Source organism: Malus sylvestris, chromosome 9, assembly GCF_916048215.2.
Source record: "Malus sylvestris chromosome 9, drMalSylv7.2, whole genome shotgun sequence".
NCBI classification, from domain to species: Eukaryota; Viridiplantae; Streptophyta; class Magnoliopsida; order Rosales; family Rosaceae; genus Malus; species Malus sylvestris.
In genome coordinates this window covers 17,193,199-17,202,383 of record NC_062268.1, presented here as the reverse complement: position 1 = coordinate 17,202,383, position 9,185 = coordinate 17,193,199, and the positions used below count along the sequence as shown (strand labels likewise).

Below are 9,185 nucleotides of genomic sequence, written 5' to 3'. Positions count from 1 at the left end.
ATGCTTGGACCCGCCGTTGAATTACATTGCATAAATATTTTGTTTTTCCCTCGCGCGCACTTTACTATTTGTCATTCTAAATGATAAGGTTACTGTCAAGAAACTGAATCTTTTAATTAAATTTTATAAACTAAAGGACGTGATTGTTGATAATTGAATTATTACTTAAATGTCGATTAATATACTTATTTTTTATTGGTAGCACATAATTTATTTTGTAAATTTAGTTTAAAATTTTGGTCTGTCTAACATTATCCAAATGATAAATATGTAAACAACTACATAATGATATTCTGAAAAATTAATAAAAAGTTAAAAGTCACTTAATACCACAGTTTAATCGTGTTTTTCGTTAATTATAAGTGAACGATCTTAGATTCGATTTTTGTGAATAACGAGTTCGGAATCAATTTATTCCGACACTGTTTAGTGTAAATATATCATTATATCAAAAAATAAAAATTAAGTTTTAAAGAAACAAACTAATAATTAAATAATAATATTGTCTTCAATGTAGTCTTCTAAAAACTGTGTTTCTTCATGTGAATGAAAGCTGTACATGTTTGGCAATTGCAAGGCATCTACAGTCAATGTCCAAAACAAAGTTTGACCACCTCCCATCCAATAACAATAATGAATAATATAATAATAACATGCACCATGCATGTGTGTGTGTGTGTGTGTGTAGAGCAAGGACTTAGATCTAATTTGAGAAATACCGATGGATTATGATAAAACTTTAATAATATAAAGATTGGTAAAGATGGTCTTTCATTAGACATATTCGGATTTGACAACATAAACGTATATGGTTGAAGGAGATTGGGAATCTTCCTTCTTTTATTTTGTGTTTGGGCAACCTTATTGTGTCACATCTCCTACTTTGCCTACATATAGCTAAGCTAAGCTACGATTAAATCATATCAATAATTTTATAATTGAATTTTATGACTCTATAGTCATGATTGACCGTCATCTTCAAAATTAATGTATTCCTTCTAACTCAATTCTTTAACAAAATTAAGATGTGACCCCTAATCCATTAAACAATCAGTTTTTTCGACAAGTAATATTCAGAAATTGGATTTGAATATAGAACTTCAAGTGAATGAAACATCCCACATCGTTCAGGGGAGTGAATCTTGTAAGTTTTATATGTATATTCTCATCTCTATATAGCACGAGGTATTTTGGGAGCTCACTGGCTTCGGGTTCCATCGGAACTCCGAAGTTAAGTGAGTTCGAGCGAGAGCATTCCCAGGATGGGTGACCCACTGGGAAGTTCTCGTGTGAGTTCTCAGAAATAAAATTGTGAGGGCGTGGTCAGGGCCCAAAACGGACAATATCGTGCTACGACGAAGTCAAGCCTGGGATGTGGTGGGTGCCCCGGCTAGGATGTGACAATTTGGTATCAGAGCTACTCTGCCGTTCAGTGTGGGTGTGCCGACGAGGACGTCGGGCCCCTAAGGGAGGTGGATTGTAACATCCCACATTGTCCAGGAGAGTGGATCATGTAAGCCTTATATGTATATTCTCATATTTACCTAGCACGATGCCTTTTGGGAGCTCACTGGCTTCGGGTTCCATCGGAACTCCGAAGTTAAGCGAGTTCACGAGAGAGCATTCTCAGGATGGGTGACCCACTGGGAAGTTCTCGTATGAGTTCCCAGAAACAAAACCGTGAAGGCGTGGTCGGGGCTTAAAGTGGACAATATCGTGCTACGACAAAGTTGAGCTTGGAATGTGGTGGGGGCCCGGATCGGGATGTGACAGCAAAGGATAAAGTGTATTGAGTTACAACATTTGAATTCAATCATTTTTTTAAGTCGATTGACCCTTAAACTGGCTTTACCGTATATGAGCGATTTTGGACTAATATTTTCATCTTTTACACGTTTTTGAAGCCATCATTAAATAAATCAAAGAAAAACAAAGTGAAAATTTGGAAAAAGGGGTGGAAATCCACTTCCCTTTGCATACTGTTTGGTCATGGTTCTATCCTTGTGTAGTATTAGTGTCTATTTTTTTTTTTATTACAAGCGACATTCTGATATTAATTTACATAAAAATCCAAAGTAAGATTTGAACATAAACACAGTGAGTTCAAATAAAAAATCCTAACCACCGGGTAATACACTGCTTTCAAAGTTATTGCCTATCAGGAGTAAATTTTCTTTTGTTGTCCTAATAAAGCCTCCCAAAGGGAAAAGGATCATGTTGTTGAGAGTTACTACGTACTAGCTAGTAGCCAGTAACTCCTAATTGGTGTAGAAGACAAGGACAAGTTGACAACCAGCGACAAGCTACCACGTTGACGTAGTAGGAAAATGATCAACTTGCTTCCTACCGGCAGATAATTTTTTACCTGAACATATGTACCGAACCTTTCCACGCATGCATGCACCATGCACCGTTACACTTACACCCACCTGTAATGTTGGTTTGCTTTGCTTGATGTCGTCTACATACGACATACGTGCAGTCTTTCATCTTTTGCTTTCAAAGATCAATATAAAGAAATTCCAAGGGTTCTTATTTTTTAGGATGAATTGTCGATTTAGTCTTTGAATTATCATCTTAGTAAAAAATAGATTCCTGAATTATTAGTTTCGATAAAATAAGTCCCTAAATTCATTAAAATTATTATTTTCATCCTTACAATTATATTCAAAGCTATTTTATCCAATTTTTTGTCAACTTAAGTCATTTGATACACTTTAGAGTGTAATACCGTCATTTTCTCACGTATAAACCCTTAACATTTCATATAGGTTACGAATCTAACGTATAATTTACCCTCCAAAATAACTCCATACACTATTTCTTTAAGAAAAATTATCAATCTATCATCCAATGTGTATCACATACAAGTAACGTGACTTAGAGTGACAGAAAATTGAATATAGTAGCTTCGAATCTAATTAATATTAGGATGTAATTGACAGATTTTTATAATTCTTGACTGATTTTTCTTAAAAAAATAGTTTGGGGACCAAATTTATCTCTAGTGATAATTTTGGGACTAAATTGGCAGTTCACCCTGTTTGTACCATACTTGACCAATCCCGAAACTACCGAGCACCGGCCAACGCTATACTGTCAAGGACCCAGAAGAGTTCCCCTCCGACCAGGAGGCCAATCACTACTCGACACGTGTCAAGATTAGAAGCCAATCAGAGCGCAGCACGTGTCAACATCAAGAACCAATCATAACATGACACATATCAATGTGACAAAGCTACAAGTTTTTCTATAAATAGGGGTCATTCCCCCACAATATTGCCTAATGCCATTTTGTGTTAAATCATTCACAAGAACTCACTAAATTGAGAGCTTGATCCTTTGTACTTGTGTAAGCCCTTCACTACTAATAAGAACTCCTCTACTCCGTGGACGTAGCCAATCTGGGTGAACCACGTACATCCTGTGTTTGCTTCTCTGTCTCTATTCATTTACGTACTTATCCTCACTAGTGACTGAAGCAACCAAGCAACCAAGCAACCAAGCGAAGGTCACAAAACCTGACACTTTCTGTTGTACCAAAGTCTTCGCTGATTTTGTGCATCAACATTTGGCGCCGTCTGTGGGAAACGACACTTATTCCTACTCTCTTCAGCTGTGTCAAGCTGGTTTCTATCATTCGTACACTTTCTTTTGATCAGGCATCCCTCTCCAGCATGGGAAGCGAAGGAAGCCACAGCACACAGAATGACACCCCCCTTGCACATAGTGCGAAACAACGAAAGAAGGAAGGAAAACGAGTTCTTCTTCAAGCTAAAGTCGATGAGTTGGAAGCTTAGAACAACAAGATAGCAATGAGGAATGAGGTCCTCCAGGAGCAATATGAGAAGCTCTTCGAGACACTCCACGAAGCTAGGCAAGCTCAGACACGCGAGCTTGTTGCCCCCGTGGAAGTCAACCATCAACTGGGTGCCCTCCAACATGGAGGGTCACATGCATTCGACATAGATATCCCTGATAGGGAACAGATTACCCCTCGACTTGATAATCAACATGAGGCTTCTCTTAACCCAGTTGCTTCGACCCGAACCATGAGAAGTGGAGGGAGACACCTCTTTGCTGAAGGGGCAGAAGGTTCGAAAGCCGTCTTTCGCGATTGTCGGGATTTCCTGAAGCAACGTCGAGAGAATTCCATCCATATAAGCTCAAAGATCAATGACCCAAGGATTTCTGAGAGACTCGGTCCCCTGCCACGGCCCGAGCCGGCCACCAATTTGGGGAAGGGGCAACAAGTCCTAGAGAGACATGAGGGTACAGGGGACTCAGAGGTGTTCCGACAGACATACCCTGGAAGCCAGTACAGCGAGTCCAGGGAAAAATCACATGCCCTTGATCAAACCTTCCTAATTCCAAGAGGAGATGGAGATTTACGAAGGAAAGCTCCAGTGGCACATAACTCCGCTCAGGACCCCCTTGTCCTACAACTTCTTGAGGAAGTAAACAAGTTGAAGGCTGAACGTCAGGCTGAAATACCTGACTGGAACCAACCCAGGCCTGGCCCTCTTACAAGGAGGATCCTCAACACCCCCCTTCAAGCAAAGACAAAGCAAAAGCTTGGCTTGCAACTTTATACTGGAAAAGAGGACCCGATTGAGCACCTTAACCTCTTTGAGTCCACCATGGCATACCGGATGCACACCGACGAAGAGCGATGTCTTCTCTTCCCCTCCACCCTCTCTAGTGGAGCTCTAAATTGGTATTGTCGTCTTACACCTGAGACGGTAGACTCATTTGAGGAATTGAGGAAACTATTTGTTTCCCAACACATTTTCCAAACCGATCGCTTGCACTCTGCAGATGACTTGTACACTATCCGCCAGAAGCCAGACGAGTCATTACGTATGTATGTTGGCCGCTTCAGCCATGAATACTCCCGGTGTGCCGAGGCAGACGACAAGACTGCCCTCAAAGCCTTCACGGCAGGCCTACGTGATTGTTTCTTTAAATACATGATCAATGCCAATACTTGGAAGACTTACTCTGAGGTAATGGCGCAGGCTTATAACCATGCCTCCGCCGAGGCAAAGACATATCAGGAGAAACCCCCTACAACCATCCTTTATCAACAAGTGGGAGGTGGAAGCCAGACTCACCTAAATGAGAAGACCTCGACTTTCCAAACAGCAGTGGCACCTCCCCATGCCTTGCATAATGCTTCACCGAATCAACAGACATATCAATTTCAAGGCAAGAGGAAGGATTTCCATCCTCACCACTCTCCTTTCAGTAAAAAGAGTAAGGGACACTATCCCGATAACCAAGGGTATCGCCACAATAGCGCTCGCCCCCAGGCAGTCAATGCAGTGGGTCAAACCCGCGTCAAGGGTATCGCCACAATAGCGAGGTTTTAGCCTGCCATACTTAAGGTGTCTTACGCCTGCCGAGGCGGAAATCGTCCTTCGGGAAATACATGAGGGAGTCTGTGGAGATCATGCTGGATCTCGGTCCCTAGCACACAAGACTTTTCGCCAAGGATATTACTGGCCAACACTCCACCAGGATGCCATCAAAGTATCCCTCTCATGTGACAAATGTCAACGATATGCAACTATTCCTCATTCCCCTCCAGAGCCTCTTACTCCTATGATCAGCCCTTGGCCCTTCGCCCAGTGGGGACTTGATTTGATCGGCCCAATGCCGGCAGGGAAGGGCAAAGTCTGTTACGCAGTCGTTGCAGTGGACTACTTCACAAAGTGGGCCGAAGTAGAACCCTTGGCAACCATTACTGAGGCAAAGATAGAAGACTTCGTGTGGAAGAACATCCTTTGTAGATTCGGCATTCCCAATGCGATAGTCACTGACAATGGGCGACAGTTTGACAACAAGAAGTTCAGGTTGTTCTGCTCTAAGTTCAACATCAACTTATGCTTTGCCTCTCCAGCTCATCCCCAGTCTAATGGACAAGTTGAGGCCATCAACAAAATAATCAAGCGCACTTTGAAAACCAGCTTGGACAAAGCTAAAGGCTGTTGGCCAGAATTTGTACCCCAAGTTCTTTGGTCATATCGCACTTCATATCGGACTTCAACAGGAGAAACTCCATTCTCACTTGCCTTTGGCACAGAGGCGGTTGTCCCTGTTGAGCTCGAGCAAGCAACATTCCGAGTCCAGAACTACATTCAAAGTGAAAATGACAAACAACTCACCCTCAACTTGGATTTAGTCGAGGAACACAGAAACCAAGCTCACTTGAGGAATGTCGCCTACAAGCAGCGCATCTCCAACTATTATGACTCTAGGGTCAAGCCTCGTTCTTTCAAAATAGGAGACTGGGTCTTAAAGAAAAGATTACTCTGCGACAGAGTCCCGAGTGAAGGCACACTTAGTCCAAACTGGGATGGACCGTATGAAGTCATTGACATCAGTCGCCCTGGCTCTTAAACACTTAGAAGCTCTGATGGCAAGACCCTTGGCCATCCATGGAACGCTGATCACTTGAAGTACTACTACAAATAGACTCACGATGTACAAGTGTTGAGCTATAGCCGTTCGGCATCCTATGTAATGAAGGCCATTTGGCAATGAATTCAATAAAGAGGTAATTTAGCCAACTCAGCCCTCACTCTTTTACATTCATAGCAAGCGATGCCAGAACCCTTCTCAATCAGAAAGCAATCCGTCTTCCACAGTCACTACAAAACAAGCAAATGAAGACCGTGTCAAGCGCCAAAAAAAAAAAAAAAAAAAAAAAAAAAAAAAAAAAAACAGCTTCATCCAAAAAGCTTCACCTAAAAAGCTTCACCCAAAAAGCTTCACCCGAAAAGCTTCACCTCCAAAGCTTCACCCACAAAGCTTCACCTAAAAAGCTTCACCCACAAAGCTTCACCTAAAAAGCTTCACCCAACAAGCTTCACCCGAAAAGCTTCACCTCCAAAGCTTCACCCACAAAGTTTCACCTAAAAAGCTTCACCCACAAAGCTTCACCCAAAAAAAAAAACTTCACCCGAAAAGCTTCACTTAAAAAAGCTTCACCTACAAAGCTTCACCTAAAAAATCTTCACCTAGAAAGCTCCCTCTACATACTTTCACCATCAAAGCTTCACCATCAAAGCTTCACCTAGAAAGCTTCATCTACAAAGCTTCACCATCAAAGCTTCACCTAGAAAGCTTCATCTACAAAGCTTCATCTACAAAGCTTCACCATCAAAGCTTCACCTAGAAAGCTTCAACACCAAAGCTTCACCTACAAAGCTTCAACACAAAACCTTGCTCCAAATAAACAAATTTTGTTCACAAAACCCAAGATGCCCTTGAACTTGTACAAAAACACTTGGGTAAACATAAACATTTTTTGTTTTACACCCACAAGGGCCCAAAATTTTCCTTCTTATTTATTCACTTATATATGTTCCCAAACATATTATAATAGATCCAACAACAAGCCAAAGTCCCAAGTTTCATAATGGACAAAAGTACAAGCAATTCATCAATAATGAAGGTGCTACAAAAATTGGAATCTGCCCCAAAATAGAAATCCAACCCAAGAGACTTTTTCTCTCTCTCCCTCTTCCGCCTCCTTTCATCTATCAAATTTCTGCAACCTCTGCTCTTCTCCAATGGAGCTGAATTTTGGACACCCTATAGTTCTTGAGCATATGAACAACTTTCAAGAAGGAACCATTTCTGTTTGAGCGACGGAAATTAAAGTGTTGAAGCTCCAAACATGATAGTCGGCTTCTTGCAGATTTCGAAGCTGTTGTGATGTTTCGAAGATCTGGAAATATTTAACCGTTAGTTCATCCTGAATTTTTGATATGTTATGAAAGAGTCGATGAGGAACAACTTCAATGAAGAAAGCATACCGATCTGAACAAGAGAAAATGGAGTTTCGAAGCTCACAACAAATCTGACGGGTTGACAGAAAAATAATAACCAATCATTCATCATACCTGGATTTCTGGAGTTATACTGCTCCGAGGGATCTCAAATTTGGATATGTTGTAGTTCACGAGCTGAGGAACAACTTCAATGAAGAAAGCATACCGATATGAACAAGAGAAAATGGAGTTTCGAAGCTCACAACAAATCTGACGGGTTGACAGAAAAATAATAACCAGTCATTCATCATACCTGGATTTCTGGAGTTATACTGCTCCGAGGGATCTCAAATTTGGATATGTTGTAGTTCACAAGCTGAGGAACAACTTCAATGAAGAAAGCATGCTGATCTGAGCAAGAGAAAATAGAGTTTCAAAGCTCACAACAAATCTGACGGGTTGACAGACAAATGATAAACAGTCACTCATCATACCTGGATTTCTGGAGTTATACTGCTCCGAGGGACCTCAAATTTGGATATGTTGTAGTTCACAAGTTAGGGAACAACTTTGATGAAGAAAGTATGTTGATCTGAACAAGAGAAAATGGAGTTGCGAAGCTCACAACAAGTCTGACGGATTAACAGAACATTGATGAACAGTTACTCATCATACTTGAATTTCTGAAGTTGTACTACTCCGATGGATCTCAAATTTGGATATGTTGTAGTTCACAAGATAAGGAAAAACTTTCATGAAGACGACTTTGCAATCTGAGCTATAGAGAAAGGTATTATCTTGCATCCACTCAGGCTGATTAGTGGAAACGAAAAGCAATTCCACCAAAGAAAAGATGAAAAAGAGAGAAAAGCTACTAATTGCACTTGATCTTGTCTAGTCAATAGCATGCAGCATCAAACACACAAAAGTTGGAAATATTTTTAGATAAAGCATATACGAATGTGTGACATCGAAACAAGAATTCGTTACTTTGACAAATTAGTAACACGCGAGACACCTCATTCGGCAACTCTCTTCGCCTGAAGACTTGGGGGACTCCCACCATATGCTACTGCACCTTGATACTCGGCAGTCTCACAACCACTCAGTGACTTGGATTTTTCAAGTCTCCAACCGAGAAGTTTTCCTCACTCGGGAAATTAAGGGAACACTACCTCAAACTACATGCTTCACTCACAAAGCTTCAACAATACAGGTTTCAACAAAAGCAAAAATTCAAAGAACTTTATGAAGAAGGCTTTGGTGTATTTAACACAATATGTTGAAATGAAGCAAAGCTTATTTATTAATATTTTCGATAAGCCACAAATATGTACATATACATGAGTCAAAATAAACAAACAAAAGGGAGCCTTCACAAAGGTTGCTTAGGGGAAGTCTCAGCAG

The 9,185-nt window shown here is 40.8% G+C and overlaps 1 long non-coding RNA gene across 3 annotated transcripts; it reads right to left on the bottom strand.

The window, feature by feature from the left end:
- Nucleotides 1-6,689: 6,689 nt before the first annotated feature.
- Nucleotides 6,690-8,571, bottom strand: LOC126634459 (uncharacterized). Of its 3 annotated transcripts, none has more exons than XR_007627347.1 (5): nt 8,273-8,571; nt 8,092-8,189; nt 7,911-7,984; nt 6,946-7,735; nt 6,690-6,847 (listed from the first exon to the last, which is right to left on the bottom strand). It is a non-coding gene; the product is annotated as an uncharacterized LOC126634459 (long non-coding RNA). The 3 variants fall into 3 exon arrangements; XR_007627346.1 differs by lacking the exon at nt 7,911-7,984 and having other exon boundaries at nt 6,946-7,120; nt 7,177-7,735; nt 8,273-8,569; XR_007627345.1 differs by lacking the exon at nt 7,911-7,984 and having other exon boundaries at nt 8,273-8,569.
- Nucleotides 8,572-9,185: the final 614 nt, after the last annotated feature.